The sequence below is a fragment of the Lissotriton vulgaris genome, chromosome 8 (assembly GCF_964263255.1).
Source record: "Lissotriton vulgaris chromosome 8, aLisVul1.2, whole genome shotgun sequence".
NCBI classification, from domain to species: domain Eukaryota; kingdom Metazoa; phylum Chordata; class Amphibia; order Caudata; family Salamandridae; genus Lissotriton; species Lissotriton vulgaris.
The window spans coordinates 1,248,621,400-1,248,637,690 of NC_141696.1; the positions used below are offsets into that span (position 1 = coordinate 1,248,621,400).

A 16,291-nucleotide genomic window follows, 5' to 3' on the forward strand; every position below is an offset into this window, starting at 1 on the left:
ATGTGGTGGGATTCCCATGTTGAGAGTTCTCTTTTTTCCAGCTGCGTATTTTTCGGTCAGCCATTCTGTTTTCTTCCAGAGGTTCTTCACCAAAGACAGCAGTCATTCTGGATGATCGGTTTTGCATTTGATCCATTATTTACTGTGTGTATGGATCTAGGGTCCTCGACTGGCCGTTTAGTGTTGCGCTTTGCGTACTCATTGCGATTTCTTGTGGCAGATGGTCTCTGTGGTCAATTGCTCCTAGATAATAGACTGCAAATATGCAAAACATGGGTAGGGTTACGAAAGTGTAGACTATTGTTGGGCTGGCTGTCATGTTGTGAAAGGATAGTGTGGGGGGGGGGGTCTCCCGAGAAATGCCAGTTAAATTACCAGAAACTTAAATGTTCCATATTCCTCAGTAGTTTTTTGGCTAACCCAGTTTGCTTTCCCCACTTGGGACTTTACTGCAGTGGGATGTTCCATGCAGAAAGTTGTTCCTCTAAGAAGTGGTACACTTCTGGGGGCCCCAGTAGATGCATTCTGAAATCGGCTGTTAGTACGAAGTTCAGAGTAGACTCCTCAGTTAGCAGACTTGTTAATTCATCTCTCAAGAGTTTCACTCCATTGAACTTGACACGTGGGTGCAGGTATACATTTATGAGTACCAGTTATAGGTCATTATTGCGGTTTCCTAAATTCATTCCAAGTGATTGTGTCGCATTTGTAGATGTTGGTTTGTTATCCAGCATCTTGGCCGCATTAATGTTCTTTTTTGAAGTATATATTGCAAGCATTCCATTTAAATGTCCAAATGCAGCACTTTTTGCAGCTTTTTGCAACTGGGAGATGTGTTTTAAATCCTTGTAGATGGTATAGTTGATCTATCCAAGTCTCTTATAGGAAGATGAGATTGAAGGTTTGAAAATAGAGCAGTAGCTGTGCGACCATTGTTTTTTTTCACAAGCAGTTTATCTGCCAGGACAATAATCATAGCAGTGTTTTGTTCGTTGGTGACTGTTTTGCTTCAAGTCAGGCATTATTGTTCTGAGTATTTCTTGTTCTAGCTACCCAACCCCAATCATCTGATGTTGTGGTACCACTCCTGGCTTGCTGCAGTCTCCAGCCTTCAGTTGTCTCCTTATGCATTGGAGATGAGCATTGTGCCCCATTGATTACGGATTGTGTCTTCATCATAGTGTGCATGGGGCTAAGGTCTGGCTGCTAGTTTCGTTTTAGTAGTAGAGATTCCAGGTAACCTATTTTTTGGTAAGGCATCAACTCAATTGATTACAGATGACGGGATCTTGCATCAGCTAGTCGACTGACTGATGTTAGTAGGCGTAGAATTTTCCCTCTGCTGAGGAAGTCCCCTTCGGCCTCTGGACTTGTACTCTGGGATAAGAATAGTATGGTTTTCTGACTGCACCTGTAAGTAAGTCATGGTTTGCTTGTTGTACCCGATCTTCAAGTTTGTGGGGCCCAGTTGCCCCTGTCCGTTATGTTTCCAAGGTTCTTTCAACAGTTTGGTCGGTGTAATTGGTCATTGCCATCCTTGCCTCCTTGTGTTACCACAACTGCGTCATTGTTTATACCCAGCTGGTTAAGGTTGTTGTTTTGCTCTTAGCTGTTGTTTCACTGTTTGCCCCCTGAACTGGGCTTTTCATCACTGGGGTAAAAGAGCCAGTTTGGAAGTATGCCATAATGTCGGGCTTCCTTTTCCTGCCCTTTCTGCTCTGTTTCCAGCACTGTTTTGAGGCAGATAGAGCTATTTCCACAGCCTCTTCCTTCTCTGACTGCCCTGGCAGAGGGGGACCCTTTCTGATAGCTGGTTCCTTTAAGGTTCTGGGTGGGTGTCCATCAGTCTCTTGGTCTTTTAGTGTCTGCAATTTCCTGAGAAAAATCATTTTGTTTTTGGACACTTAATTTGCTGGTTCCGTCCCACAGAACCTTCTCATTTATTTGTACAGTTGTTATATTGGTCCTCACAGGGCTGGCCTGGTCCTCTGCCCTTGTGGTGTTTGTTGCCTCTATTATGATGTTCTTCGCAGGGCTAGCCAGGACCGCGCCTGTTTAGTGTTGGTTGCTTCTTTTATGTCAGATAAGAGATCCCGCATTACAGATGGTAATGTTGATAGTTTTTCCAAAGAAGGGAGGGACTAAAGGCCAATTCGACTAGGTCCAGCATACAGGCCCGAACCTGATTAAAAACATGGTGGTATGCCGTTCCTACCGTATACAACAGGTTAATGTGAGTGTAGACAGCACAGGATTGCTCACTTGGGGCAAGAGAAAATGTCCTCCTTTTGGAAAGAGACCCTTACACACCCAGCCAGCTAAGTGTCTTGCCTCATCATTGGGCCTGCTCCTTATCAGGTCGGCCCTGCAATACCAGATTGGCACCCATGATGGGGCCTTCTTGGCAGAGATCTTTTTTTTTTTTTACCGATGGGTGCAGTGCGTGTGAGGGCCCTAGTGAGTGTAGATGTATGAATGTGAAATGTGTAGGGCTAAAACAGGAATTAGGGGTCCACCCAAAAGAACTTTAATGAATGTGGTCACTATCCTGATTAAAAACAATAATACGCACACACCTGCTCTTAAGGTTACAGGGTGTTGCGCTAGGAAATAATGTTGATAGTTTGTCCACTATTGCAACCCAGGTGCAATATGGTTGGGTTAGTCGCTTTTCAGCCTGAGCCCTTCTTATCAGATTGCTCATGTCAGTTTATTATCAATATTTGAGACATGTACAGTCAGGTATATGAAGTTACCAGCTCTTCCCACTCTTGCCTTGTGAGATATGATGTATGTATTTGACATATCGCCATTTGCAATCTCGGTGAAGGCCTCTCTGTAGGAGAATCATTTTTGGGGGCACTGTCTGAGGCCTGCTTTGTGGCTGTAGCTGGGTACGATTCACTGAGTGCGTCATCCTTGCCTGACTTTAAATACGGTTACTGTTGTTCTCTAGTACTTCATGCATGTGTGGGTGGGTTATGAACCCCCAAGTCATCAGGTTTGCAACCACCTGGAGGTTCTTTAGCTTTTTGGGGTTGTAAGGCAGTCCTTGTTGTCAATTCCTCCTTAAGGTAGGCCTCTTTGGGCGTATGTTCACTGATGTATGGAAGGCTCTCTGTTTCCACTGAGGATATCGATGATGCACAGGGCTTTGGTGGCAATTGCCTATTGGTATTTGAGTTTGGTAAGATAATTGTTGTTCAAGTGAGACCCTTGTGACCTCTGTCCTATCCAAGAACATTTTGCCATTGCAATTGTTATTTATTGTGAGATGGTCCTATCTGCAACCGTCTCTGCTCTGAGGTGATTAAGATAGAGCATGCTTGTGTCTTTCCAAACAGTGTTGGTTCTTTGATATTTTGGGGCCGCTTGGCCTTGATGGCTGCCCTTGCCACAACATGGGGGTTTCTTTTGTCTTGTTTGCATTTCCTTCGATCACTATTGCTGACTTGACGCCTGAAGTGTTAGTTTGATCTATGACCACTGGGTGCAATGGGGATGGGAGGCCATTGAGGCCTTCATTACTTGAGCATAGTTCAGTCCCTGCATCCTTCACGGAGGAGAATTTTGTCTAGATCTTTGGTTGGTACCCCATTGTAATTGTGGCGATTACCACAGAATCCTAACAGGGGCAGGTGGGGGTGAAGCACTTTCCTCTACGGGTATAATTTTTTTTTGTTCATTTGACCTTTTGCAGTTCCCTTTCCTTCCTTTTATTGGTTGTCGATGATCCCACTTGCCTCTCTCCAACTGATCTAAGGTTGGTCCAATTGGCCTAGTCGGCTTAATCAGGTGGCTTTCCTGCTTTGAGCCCCCTTGTGAGTGACCTTGAATCCCGCGTTCTTAGATTAGCACCAGTATAGCTGGGTTACAGGAATGCAAGTAGCTCCCGCTATGTGCTCCTGTTGTACTCCTGTTGGGCAATAATGTTGCGGTGGCTGCACTGCTTGAATTAAATTTATATTAAGGGGGGAGAACTGAACGGAGGTTGGCAAGCTGGCCGTATTGAATTATGGGGCCCTACAGAAGCCTCAAATGCAGGTTTGCAGGCGAGGTGCAGTTTTGAAGTCCAAGATCATCAAAGATGTGCGAAGACCACAGGGAGTCTGGGGCAGCGCCGCCAATCCCCAGACAGGGAATATTGCCAAAGATCCAGGAGAGGTGGAAGGGGGTGGGGGTGAAGATTGATGTACACAAGCATGCTGTGGCACTGGGTTGCAGGCAGAATGGTAAGAAATGGCGAACCACAGCTGTAGAGCTCCAAGGGATGTGAAGTACAGCTGTAAAGCCGCAAGTGCTAGTGCAAAACAGAGAGTCAGAGCCCCCATGCAGCCTTTGGTGGGCTGTGCTACTGCACAGGAGTATAGACAGGAGGTGATTGTGGGATTCAGAGTCCCCAGCATCAACTGTAGTTGCCATGGAGGCTCTGCCCTTTGTGAGCTATCCGCCAGTGGTTGTAGAAAAATCTAGGTTGTGTGGGCACAGCAGAACGTGGCAGCAACGACACACTGCTGCCAGTGCAGAGCAGACAGTAAAAGGAGCAGATTGTGGGGTTGTCTGTTGAAGCATCTCGAGGGGGTGTGGGGGCACCTGCAAGCTGGCTTGGGCTCGCTCGTTGAATCCTGCCAGGCACGGGCACATGCAAATGGCCTCAGGAGGGCACAGCAAGTCGTTAGGAGATGCCCCCTGCATCTCCGCTCAGCTCTCCTCGCGTTTCCTCTGCTCACCCCGGTTCGTGGGTCTCGCCTCGCGGGTCTCGGCTCGCGGATCTCTGCATCGGCCAAATCTCAGCAACCAGCAGATAGGGGCCGAAGCGCTGATGCAGCCAGGGCCGACCGCGCTGCACCATAACTCTTCAAGCCACGCCTTCACCTAGCAGCATCACTTACACTTACTTGAAGGACAGGAAGAATGGCTGCGAATACCCTAAGAGTAAACGCAGACAAGATCTTGCCCTCATGTACTACAACGCATGTAATTAACGTCCCAGGAGGCAAGGAAAATACTACTTACCAGAATGCATCTGTTCTTGGCATGTAGAGCTGCAGATTCTCACACTGTGCATTAGATCGCCACCTGGTGTTGGGCTCGGATGATTGCATGTTGTTGTCGTCTTGGAAGAAGTCTTTGTAGTCATGAGATAGGTGGCTCCACCCTTGAACGAAAGTGCACATGGGCATCGGCTCCATCCTTAGATTGTTTTTCGCCATGATAGGAAATGATGAAGTTAGTAGAAATAAAGAAGGGATGTCCATGTGTGTATATCTAATTAAGATAGAACTGGAACAGATACAGGTCCCGGGGAGGCAGGAGGGCGTGTGAGAATCTGCAGCTCTACAAGGCAAGAACAGATGCATACTGGTAAGTAGCATTTTCCGTTCGAGGCATATGAGCTGCAGAAATCACACTGTGCATCGATTGTACAGCAGTGTCTTCCCTAGCGGTGGTCACCTGTATCTGTTGCAGTAGTTTGAAAGAGTTTTGAGGACAGCTTGACCTACTGCAGTTTGCTGCTTACCTTGCACATTAACACAATAGTGTTTAGTGATGGTGTCTGTTCTAGACCATGTTGCTGCCTTGCAGATGCCTTCTAGGGGAATGTTCCCTAAGAAAGCCATGGAGGCTCCTAGTTTGCATGTGGAGTGCGCTCTAGGAGGAACTGTTAATGTACATTTTGTTTTGTGATAGTATATTTGTATACATTTAACAATCCACCTTGCAATTCCAGTTTTAGAAATGGGGTTGCCTTTATGTGGTGGAGAGAAAGCTACAAATAGTTGCTTTGTTTTATGAAAGGAGTTGGTCCTATTAATGTAATAGAGAAGATCTCTTTTTACATCTAGTGTGTGTAGAGCTCTTTCTGGTACAGAGTCTGGGTTTTGAAAAAACACTGGCCACTCTACTGATTGATTTAGATGAAAAGGAGTAATTACTTTAGGAAGGAATTTAGGATTAGTCCGTACAACCACCTTGTTACGGTGTAATTGTAAAAGTGGTTGTTGTATAGTGAAAGCTTGAATTTCACTAACTCTCATAAGAGAGGTAATAGCAATAAGGAAAGCTGTTTTCCATGTGAGAAATTGCAGTTCACACTTATGCAAAGGTTCAAAAGGGGGCCCTATAGAGCCTGGTAAGAACAATGTTTAGGTTCCACACTAGAGAGAGGGTGGTAACCTAGGAGGAAAGATTCTGTTTAATGCTTCCATGAAAGTTTTGATTGCCGGTACTCTAAACGACGACATATGTTGTCTGTTTTGTAGATATGCTGCAATGGCTGCAAGATATAAACGTATCTATGAATATGCTAGATTACATCTTTGTAAATGGAGAAGGTAACAGATGATATTTTGAATGGAAGCATCTAGAGGATCAATTTTATAATTAGTGCAGTAAATGGCAAATCTCTTCCATTTTGCAGCATAATAAGCTCTAGTAGTAGGTCTTCTGGCTTCTTTAATGATATTTATACAGTCTGGTGGCAGGTTAATGTAACCAAACTCTAAGACTTCAGGAGCCAGATCGCCAGATTCAGTTGACTTGGATCTGGATGTCTGATGTCTCCATGGTTCTGCGTTAGCATGGATGGTGTCAGACACATTCTCTGGTGTGGAACCAGAGAGAGTTCTAGCAGTGTGGTGAACCACTGTTGGCGTGCCCATGTGGGAGCTACCAAGATTAATTTGAGAGACTGTTGTCTGAGCTTGTGTACCACTAGTGGTATTAGTGGGATTGGCGGAAAAGCGTACGCAAATCTGCCTGACCAGTTCATCCATATTGCATTGCCCTTGGACAGCGGGTGTGGTAACCTGGCAGCGAAGGTTGGGCATTTTGCGTTCTCGTGTGTGGCAAACAGGTCTCTGTCTGGATGACCCCACTTGTGAAGAATGGTTGAAGAACTTGCAGATGTAGTTTCCATTCGTGAATCTGTTGTGTCTGTCGACTTAACAGATCCGCTATCTGATTGTGAAGTCCTGGAAGATGTTCTGCAAGAAGATATATCTTTTGTGGAATGGCCCATCTCCAAATGTTCTGTGCAAGCTGGGACAGCTGCAGGGAGTGTGTGCCTCCTTGTTTTTGAATGTAGTACATGGCTGTCATGTTGTCTGTCCGGATCAAGACAGCTTTGTTCTGTACATGTACATGGAAGGATTTCAGTGCTAGGAATATGGCTAGCAGCTCTAGGAGATTGATGTGAATCACCTTTTGTTGAGCGGTCCATCTTCCCTGAGTTGTATGGTGGAGCAGATGGTATCCCCATCCTGTAAGGGACGCGTCTTGTCAGTACTATTTGTGGAACAGGCTCCAGGAACGGCCGCCCTCTGGACAAGTTTTTGGTGTTCCACCACTGCAGAGAGCGATGTGAGCGGCTGTCCACCAACAGCAGGTCTGTAAGTTGTCCTTGTACCTGATTCCACTGATGTGCTAGACATTCCTGCAATAGGCGCATTTGCACTCTTGCATTCGGTACAATAAAAATGCAAGATGCCATCATGCCTATTAGTTGCAGGAACACTCTGGCTGGGAGAGCGTGTTGGTTTTGAAACCTTGTGACTAAGGCTTGAATGCTCTGTATCCTGGCTGGACTGGGATAAGCTAGAGCTGTATTGGTGTTTATGGTAGCCCCTAGGCATTGATGTACATGAGAGGGCTGGAGGTGTGACTTGGTATAGTTGATTGTAAACCCCAAGTTGTGCAGTGTTTGAATTGTTTGAGATGTGTGTAGAACACACTGGTTGAATGACTTGGCTTTTATGAGCCAATCGTCTAAGTATGGGAAGATGTGGATATGTTGTCTTCTGAGATGGGCTGCTACTACTGCTAGGCACTTTGTAAACACTCGTGGTGTAGTTGTGACCCCGAATGGAAGGACTTTGAACTGATAGTGTTGTCCTTCTAGTACAAACTAGAGATACTTCCTGTGAGAAGGATGTATGGGAATGTGAAAGTAGGCGTCCTTGAGGACAAGTGTGGGTAGGAAATCGCCTTGTTGCAACAATGGGAGCACTTGTTGTAAAGTGATCATGTGAAAATGATCTGAGTGTATATACAGATTGAGCGGCCTTAGGTCTAAAATTGGTCTCAGTGTTCCTTCTTTTTTGGGTATTAGGAAATAGAGTGAGTAAACCCATGTTCCTTGATGTTGCAACAGAACTAACTCTATTGCATCTTTTTGCAGCGATGAGAGAACCTCTTGTTGGAGCAGCGTTAGATGTTCTGTGGACATTGGACGCTGTCTGGGTAGTATATGTGGAGGGGTAGCTCTAAGCTCTAGGCAGTAACCATACTGGATAATCTGCCTTACCCACTTGTCTGTTGTGATGGAATTCCAGACAGGTAGCAACTGTGTTAGTCTCCCCCTACAGGAGTGGAATGCTGTTGGGGGAGCTGTAGGAAGTCACTGTTTAGTGGTGGAGGAGGTTCGATTGTTGTTATTACCTCGACCTCTTCCCTTGTTGTTGTTACCTCTGTAGCCTCCTCTAAAATATCCTCTATTGGAGGATGCTTGTGTAATGTTTTTAAAGCTGAATTGTCTGCTCTACCTTGTTTGGAGCCTACTCTGTAAAAGGAGCGACAAAAGGAGCCTCTTGCTTGAGTGGACTGCAGTGCTCCCATAGATTTGGCTGTATCGGTGTCTTTTTTCATTTTCTCAAGTGCTATATCTACCTCTCGACCAAACAATTGTTGTTTATTGAATGGCTGATTTAAGATGGCTGTTTGCACCTCTTGTGCAAATCCTGAAATGCGTAGCCACGCATGTCTTCTAAGGAGGACACTAGTGTTTATTGCTCTAGATGCAGTGTCTGCTACATCAAGAGTGCACTTGATTGAGGCATTTGAGATTAGCTTACCCTCTTGTATAAGGTCATTTGCCTGTGCTTTATATTGGTCAGGTAGATGTTGTAAAAGTGTTTCTAACTGATCATAGTGAGCCCTGTCGTATCTTGCGAGGAGTGCTTGTGTGTTAGCTATGCGCCCTGTATTGCTAGCTTATGCAGCTATTCTCTTGCCTGAAGCGTCTATGATCTTACATTCCTTATTGGGAGATGATGCCTCACCTGATGTTTGTGAGTTTGCTCTTTTTCTAGCGTTTGAAACGTCTAGGGAATCTAAGGGTAGCTGTCCTTTAATGTAGGCAGGATCCCCAGGAGCAGGCCTGTACTTTTTTTCTTTCCTTGGGTTTATGATCCTAGCTTGTACAGGATCTTTAAACATTCTGGGGCATGCTTAATGACCCCTTTAATCACAGGTAGTATTTGAACTGACTTTAGGGAGTGTTCAAAAGTATCTAGCAAAAAATCTTCCTCTGCCTCATCAGAGTGCATTGTGACACCATGATAGATGGCAGCCATATTGAGTAAGTGTCCAAAACCAATATTATCCTCTGGAGGAGATGGTTTGGATGGATATGTATGTGGGTCAGGGATATCTAGTACATCTTATGGGTTTGGGTACTCAGAGTCTGGTGCATCACTTGGTTGGAAAAAGGCTCATCTGGGTCTCACCCGTCCCCTGGGTTATACTCATCATCATTCTGAGGAGGTGTCTGTGGTGGTGAAGAATGATGAGGAGAATTTTGTGGTGAATTTTGAGGTGAATTTTGAGGTGAAATATTTAAAGGAAGAGGTGACAGAGAAGGTACAGGAGAAGAAGGGTGCATAGGTGGTGTGGCAGAATCCTCCTTCTTGACAGGCACTGGAGTTGTAGGTGCTGTATCTAACTTACTCTTCCTGTGTGGCAGAGTAGAAACATGTCCTGTTTCTGGATCAATTTTTTATAAAGGATCAGGTTGAAAAAGCTCCTCTTCTTAAGGAACTGCTTTCGGCTCCGATTTTTTCGGTTCCAGGCATGGTTTTTGCTTGGCTTTAGACTTAGGAGCCGTTATAGAGTCCTTTGGGGACTTTTTGGCACCGAAGGTAACGTCTTTGAAGTCTAGGCCTGGTTCGTGGGCTTGGAGGCGTCAGAAGCAGGCTTTGTAGGTTTCGGGCTGGAAGCGGTCTTGTTCGGCTTGGAAGCGTCAGAGACAGGCTTCCTTGCTTTCGGAGCCATCTTGTCCTTAGGAGTCGACGGTTTCTGAGTGCGTTTCAGAACCGGGACTTCTTTCGGTTTCGAGGTCGAGGGAGCTGGGGGTATGGGCACGTGCGGTTTGCTCGGCATGGAGCTACCAGACGGCTTTAATATTTTCTTTGGAGCCGGGCTCGATGGCGGGGCATTGAAAGCAGTCTGTAGATCGCGACTGGGCCCCGAAGGCGGAGTTTTTACCTTTGCCTTTGGTTTAGGGGCAGTCGTACTCACGCGTTGCAAGAAAAATTAGGAGGCCCCCTCTATGGGTTTGTCTGGGACCAGGGGGAATGTAAGAGAAAAAGTCACGTGGTGTCCCGTAACAACAAGTCTGTAAACTAGACTCAAGGGCCACTATGTATATATTATTGTGGATCTCCTAGTAAAGACAACTAGACATATCTGAGTTTGTTCATTAGAGGACAAAGAACGAGAGGTAAGAGGTTCCAGTATTGCAAGCTTATGTGTCAACACTCTAAATCAAAAAATTCTAACATTTGGTATACAATTCTGGCATGACCGATGTAAAAAAAGTTCTCAAACAGTTGATAGTATAGAAATACAGAACATAATCCTTAAAAAAGAATCAAAAATTAAAAAAGATCTTTATTAAATAAGGAACGATGTATACATACTGATTTATACTGTAAGAATGAATGGTTAGTAATTTTGTTGTTCTCTTAAAACCTAGAATCTGTCCTGAAGAAGGTGTTGTCATAAGAAAAAAGCCGAAACGCTGCGTCGACAATTTTTGATTCTTTAAGGATTATGTTCTGTATTTTATGACTTGAGTAGCAAATTCAAATGTATTTATCTTCATGTTTTTAATTAATTGTGGTCATAATATATTTTTATGAAATACTAATAATAAAATTTGTATATGGTTTTTACTATCAACTTTTTGAGAACAACTTTATTTACATAGTGCATGCCAGAATTGTATACCAAATGTTAGAATTTTTTGATTTAGAGTGTTGACACATAAGCCTGCAGTACTGGAACCTTTTACCTCTCCTTCTTTGTCCTCTAATGAACAAACTCAGATATGTCTAGTTGTCTTTACTAGGAGATCCACAATAATATATACATAGTGGCCCTTGAGTCTAGTTTACAGACTTGTTGTTACGGGACACCACGTGACTTTTTCTCGTACTCACTCGTTGACCTACTGGTATGTGGTCATCGGAGTCGTCTGCCTCGGATACGATCTGGAGATCATCGGAATCTTCCTCCGGGACACATGGACCTTCGTCGAAGATTTCCACCCGTTCCGGAGCTGATCTCTGCATGTCGCGTCGACGGGGCCTCTGATCTTGAATGGTCTACTTGGATCGAAAGGATGCACAAGCTGTACAGCTTGACTCGCCGTGTTCTGGTGATAAACACAGGTTACACACCTTGTGATGGTCGCTGTGTGGAAATTTTTATCCACACTCGGGACATCTGTTGAATGGCCTCCTTTCCATGAATTGTAGGCCCCACCGCGTGAATAGGCCAAATGGCCTGCGTCGACGACCAGAATTGAGCTGATTAAGTCGAGTCTATACGTATTGATGTCGAAGGTTGTTTGGTAAAGTTTTTACGCGTCGAACGACTTAAAAAGTAGATTTAGAACCGGAGCTGAAAAGTTGCACCTGAACCCAGTGGCGGCAAAAAACAATCTAAGGATGGAGCCGATGCCCATGCGCACTATCGTCCAAGGGAGGAGTCCCCTATCTCGTGACTACAAAGACGTCTTCCAAGACGACAACAACATGCAATCATCCGAGCCCAACACCAGGTGGCGATCTAATGCACAGTGTGAGATCTGCAGCTCATATGCCTCCAACATAGAGTTAACAGATCTGAGGGCAAGGCTAGCAGATGAGAACAGTCTTTTCAAAAGGACTTTATGCATTTGGGTTCTCTGTCTGGAGGTGTGGTTGAAAAGGAGTTAGGTTTCAACCGGTTTGTAGATGCCTGTACTACATGACTATCTGGTGTGAGATGCTGAAGAAGGAAAGATGAATATCCCCGAGTCAGTGTATGTCACCTTGCAATTTGTCCGTTGGCAGGGGTCCAAGATCCTGGACTTGCCAAGTGCCTTTTAAGGTGTCGGTAAGGGCCTTGTTAAAAGGGAGGAGCAGCTCTGAAGAAGTCTACCCTCGCTGCAGAACTGTGGGTAGGATGTTTATTTTGAACCTCCACGAGGGCAGTTGGAGGCTGAGTACTCCGGCAACGGTCCTAACAACTATGGCTAAAGATGCTGATTCTTCCGTGGAAGGACCAAGTGGGGAGTTAAGACCAGTGTCAAGAGACGTATCCAGTACATCCTGGAGATCCAGAAATAAACCAATTTAGTCATATAACTGGGACTCCTCATCACCCTCATGGGGATCTGGGTCTGATAAGCATTGTGGTAAAGTAAGCACACCTTGTGAGTCTGAATGAGACTGGGATTAAGGTCAGGGTGGGTGGGAATTCGACCAAGGTGTAGGTATGCTCATTTCAGAGTCTGATAGAATAAGATTTTGCTCCAATGTCACTGCTTGCATTGATGCGAGAAGAACGAGTAAGGGTCTTGGCGCCAGGGGCGGAGTTGAAAAAGGCATTGGCCCCGGAGTCTGTGCAGAGTTTGGAATGGGGTCAAGATGGATATCTTATTAAGGTACGAAGAGGTGAGATGAAGGTCCAAGGGCAAAAGGTTACAGAGTACAGCTGCCAAATGAGTGAAAGAGCAACCACCTATTCTGGCTTTTTTTAAACATTTGGGCTTGGTTAGCACCAAGTTAGCAGAACCCAGATTTCGTATAGGTTTATAGATTTCCAACTTCAAGCGTAGAATTGCAGGTCCAGTTTCGTAAAGTGCTTTGTGGACATCACTCAGGATTTAAAATGTGTCACTTTTACGCACTGGGAGCCAGTGGAGAGGTTTGAGGCATGCTAAACGTATCCTTATTGCAGATGAGTTTGGCAACCACATTCTGTCTCACCTGAAGTCTTGTAACAGGTGGTCTGCCATGCCCACATAGAGGGCATTTCCATAGTCCAATTAACTCATAATTTGTGCCTGGAAAACTGTTCTGTGCCTGTCAATGCGTATTCATCGGAAATGTTTACGTAGGACCTTGAGTAGGCCAAAGCACTTACCACAGGTGGTACTGAGCTGCCCCAGTACTGAAAGGGAATCATCGATTAGGACGCAGACGTTTGTAGCCAATTCCTTGGGGCTCCAGAGCTGAGCCCAGTGAGGATGGAAGCCACTTGGAATTCCAGATCTTATGTTCGCCGCTGAAGAGTAAGGTCTGTTTTATCAGCGTTCAGCTTTAGAGAGCGGGCTGTCATCCAGTTTGCTACTTCAGGTAGGCAGCAAATGAGGTTCACTCTAGTCTTGTGTTGTCCCTCACCAATGGAAATGACCAGCTGGGTGTCGTCAGCATACAAGCAAATTTAGAAACCCCAGTTTCTGAACCAGGTTTGCCAGGAAGGAGACAAACGCTAAAAAAAGTGTTGGGTTGAGTGAGAAGCCCTGAAAGACACTACATTTAGATACATGGGGCGATCTAAAGGTGTTTAGCAGAACAGACTGAGTTATTTTGCTTCGAAAGATCCAAAACATTTTGTGGCTTTAGAGTGCAGCCCTGTTTTGTGATGTTTCTTTATCAGTAAGCAATGAGAGACAGTATCAAATGCCTGGAGAGGTCAAGGACCGCAGCCTTGCCCATATACTTCTAGACTGATGCTGTCCAAGACAGCAAGGGTGGATTCAGTACTGTTCAGATCCCTAAAGCCAGTCTGTGATGCATCCATTAGGAAATTGTTTTCAAGAAAAGAAATTAGTTGGCAGATGACTAGCTTTTCAAGACTTGGGCCATGTAGGAGGAGCAATGAAATAGGGGGGCAAATGGATAAGATGGATAAGTCCATCTCGGTTTTCTGGGCCAAGGGAAGTATTAGAAATTGTGTCCAAATATCAGGGTTCATGGCAACACTAGATGTCTCGTCACTCTATACCTCGATACCACAGAACGAGGCCATTGATATCATCAGAGTGGCACTAGATAAACGGCCTGCACCTCACTGGATCCCCACCTGTTTCTTGATCGACCTACTCGAGATCGCAATGAAGAAAAACTACTTCCTGTTCAAACAACAGTTCTACTACCAATGCAAGGGAGTAGCCATGGACGCAACGTATGCACCCAGCCTGGAGAATATATTCATGGATCACTATTAAGAGGCACACCTATACTCCCATGAAAATCCATATATAGATTCGATATCTATTTGGAAAAGATATATTGACGATGTCATTATGATCTGGTCTGGCACGGAAAATGATCTGCAGAAATTCTTTAAGTGGTTAAATGGAAGGAACAAAGACATCCAATTCACCGCAACATATGATCGAGAAAAGATAGCTTTCCTAGACCTCTCATTTCAAGCAGAGAATGGAATGATATTCTGTGACCTTTATAGGAAAACAACAGAGAGGAACACCCTGTTGAAATATGACTCTCACCATCCCCGCAGCCTCCGCGACAACTTACCATATGGGACAGTACTTGCGGATGAGGAGGAACTGTTCCAGACGGCCTGACTTCTTCAGGGAAAGTGAAGTACTCACCAAACGTCTCATAGAACGCGGCTATCCACTAGGCATGCTGAAACGTGCCAAGAAAAGGGTTTGGTACTGCCCCAGAGAACATCTACTGAACCCCAAAGAAAAAAAACCTACCACGGACAATCTAGTATGCGTCACCACTTTTCACTCAAAAAGTAATATGGTGAAAAAAACAGTATTGAAATACTGGAATTTGGTGGCACCAGAACTCAAAACAGATGAACAACCACTGTTTGCATTCAAGAGGGGCCGCAACATAAAAGACAGTATCGTCAAAGCCTTCTTGGAACCACCAAAGCCCCCCAATTTAAGGGATCAATTGGGATTGCCACCAATCTTTGGTCACTTTAAGTGTGGAACATGCAAGGTCTGCCCCCTCAGCTTGGAAGGTGTTTGCTTTTCCCATGAAAACAGAACATATCATCTACCCTCTTTGACTAACTGCAACACAACTAACGTCATTTATATCATCTGTTGTCCCTGCAACACATTATATGTAGGCCAAACAACACAAAAAGTCAAGATGAGAATTTTACAGCATATGAGCAAGATTAGGTGCAAAGTTCAAGGAGCGCCCCTAGTGGACCATTTCACCAGCCACAATCACAACCCTGAAGATATTCGCTGGAGAGTGATCGAAAAGATCAATACGAACCCAAGAGGTGGCTCCATGACACTTGCCTTAAATAGAAAAGAATGTAAGTGGATTCACATCTTGAATTCTGTAGCCGCAGGCTTGAACGAGCATGAGGAGATAGCAAAGCAGATGGGGTTACTCTAACGAAATTGGGGGTTCCCTTGCATACACTGTCCCGTCTTGAACTGTCCTTTCAGGGGTCACTTATATATAGCATCTTATGTAATTGGCAATCTGCACTCATGGCTGTAAATCCTAATCCTCTGTCTTTATGAAGAGAAGACTTTGATGTACATGTAACCGCTCACAACGTTATCTGCACTCATGGTTGTAAATTCCAATCCTCTGTTTCTATGAAGAGAAGACTTTGATGTACATATAATCGACTATAACGTTATCCATTATTTATGATGAAACTCGTTATCCATTATTTATGATGAAACTGATCCACTTATACTGGGCTTTTGAAATGCAACTAATTATGAAGAAATGCATCCTTTTGGTAATTGTAATGTTGATATAGTTATCAAGGATATAATGTTGATACGATTTGCACCGTTTTTTCAATGTGAAATCATGTAGTGCCGTACATATACTGTGGATACAGTATATTTTTTATACTTATATTTAGATTAATGATAATGTCGTTTCAAGTCAGATATCACCAAGAACTATCACTCACAGCGACATTCAGCCGCTGCCACTAACCCCCGCCTTATTGCCGACCAACCCGGCTCTTTAATCATCAAGCGTGCCCCGTCACTTTCCCCTAGCAACTTACGTGCTTCTAATACAACGCGCGCGCCGCGTCACGTCGTTACCTAGTAACGTACGTGCCCCACGCACACACTGTCTCTATACCGCCGTCCGGCCGCACTCCAAACTGATGCAGTTACCGGCTCCTGACAGTGAGATTGCACCCGTGTTTGGAGACACACGCGTTAGGTAAGATTTTAGTACTTAGACTGCCGTCGGGCTCCTCTGACACT

At 44.8% G+C, this 16,291-nt stretch overlaps 1 protein-coding gene across 2 annotated transcripts in view; it reads right to left on the minus strand.

Annotated features, from left to right (window-relative positions):
- PAN3 (poly(A) specific ribonuclease subunit PAN3) overlaps positions 1–16,291 on the minus strand; it is a 1,023,990-nt gene that overhangs the window by 546,962 nt on the left and 460,737 nt on the right. The window lies entirely within an intron of this gene.